This window comes from Mustela nigripes, chromosome 14 (genome assembly GCF_022355385.1).
Source record: "Mustela nigripes isolate SB6536 chromosome 14, MUSNIG.SB6536, whole genome shotgun sequence".
Taxonomy (NCBI): domain Eukaryota; kingdom Metazoa; phylum Chordata; class Mammalia; order Carnivora; family Mustelidae; genus Mustela; species Mustela nigripes.
Window position 1 is genome coordinate 73,088,873 of NC_081570.1, and position 1,557 is coordinate 73,090,429.

Here is a 1,557-nt window from a genome sequence, read left to right on the forward strand (position 1 = left end):
TCCCTGTGCTTTTTGCATCCACTGCTGAGAGAGCTGTTATCTTTTGCCTCTGCTAGTGGTATTCTTTGATTGGCCAAAGGAAAAAAAAAAGGAAAGAAAAAAGAAAAGCCATGATGACATGATGAATGTGTCCTAAGCTTAACATTTGGTGTTGCCATCTCATTATATATTAGTTGAAGAGGCTTTTGGAAGGCACAACAGAGACATTATATGTAAATCAATAACAGTTTTTTCTTTTGTATTCAAATCATGAATACTGACTAGCTAATTTTCATGGCATCTCTATAAGATAAGTGAGTTTTATTATCCTGTTCCAATTCAATTCTTCTTCAGGGTTTTAATCAGCCTAGGCAATTTTATTTTAATTTATCTACATGAAATGATTTTTGCCAGCACCCTACATTTTCATCAGATCTTCTTGTCATAGCCGGATACAGCTGGTACAGACGGTTAAATGCTACAGAATGGGGCAGACTGATGAGGAAGGAAAATCAAACAACGCATCAGCGTGAAGCACCATAAATGGCTGGAGGGGCCAGGAGAGGCGGCATGACCCACCTGGAAGCGTCAGGAAGAAAAGTCTAGTCGGTGTCCATACATCGACAAAGTTATTAGTGTCAGTGAAAAGGGGGAGCCCAGACAATAGTCATAATAGGCGAGAAAAAGGACATTTGACAGATGCAGAGGATTGTCCCAAAAAGTGAGTGTACTGCTTTCCCTCTCTTCCATGGATGCTCCATTGATGCTGGGCTTGGTCATGTGACCTGCTTTGTTCATTGAGATGTGGAAGGCACATAAATAGCAGCTTGTAATGTCTTTGCATAGTTGGGCTTGCTTCTTGGGCTTCTGCCAGCACCATAAGAAGACCCTACCCTACTAGCACTAGTTCATACAGGATGAGAGACTTGTGGAGCAGACCTGGACCACACGTACAGCTGTAAGCAGGCCCAGGCAAATACATGTGTGTTGGGCGTATTCTATATAGCACATCCTATGGGCTTCAAAACCTTCACTGGTGCTGTCTCCTAAGCCTTACTCTTCACTGTTTCTTCCATTTGAGGGTTAGTGCCACTCATCCCCCACCAAGTCTGAACTTAAATGTCACTTTCTCAGAGATCCTGCCCCGACCCTGTTGTCCATCGAAATTATGTCCCTCTGTTAATTCATTCTAAACACACCTGGTTCTTTTCCTTCATTGAACTTACCACAATTTAATACTTGTCCTCTCACTAGATTACACTCTGTGAGAGTGAGGAGCATATCTTATACATCTTGTAGTTCTAGCACAGTCCTTAATGTATAGTAAGTACTTAGTAAATATTTGTAGAATGAAGTGTGCCCAAGCACTTAACTGGGGCACAAAGTTTTAACTACTACAGTGATGGACCCAGAGGCCTTCTTTCAGAGCTATGAATCTGCAGGGCCAAACCAACAGACATTACACAGTAGTAGGCTAAAACTACTTAATCCTTTTCTGCCTCTGGTCTTTATTGACCCGAGAGATTGAGGCAAAATGTCTGATTAGCTATTGCTGATATATCAAATTATATCAAAATT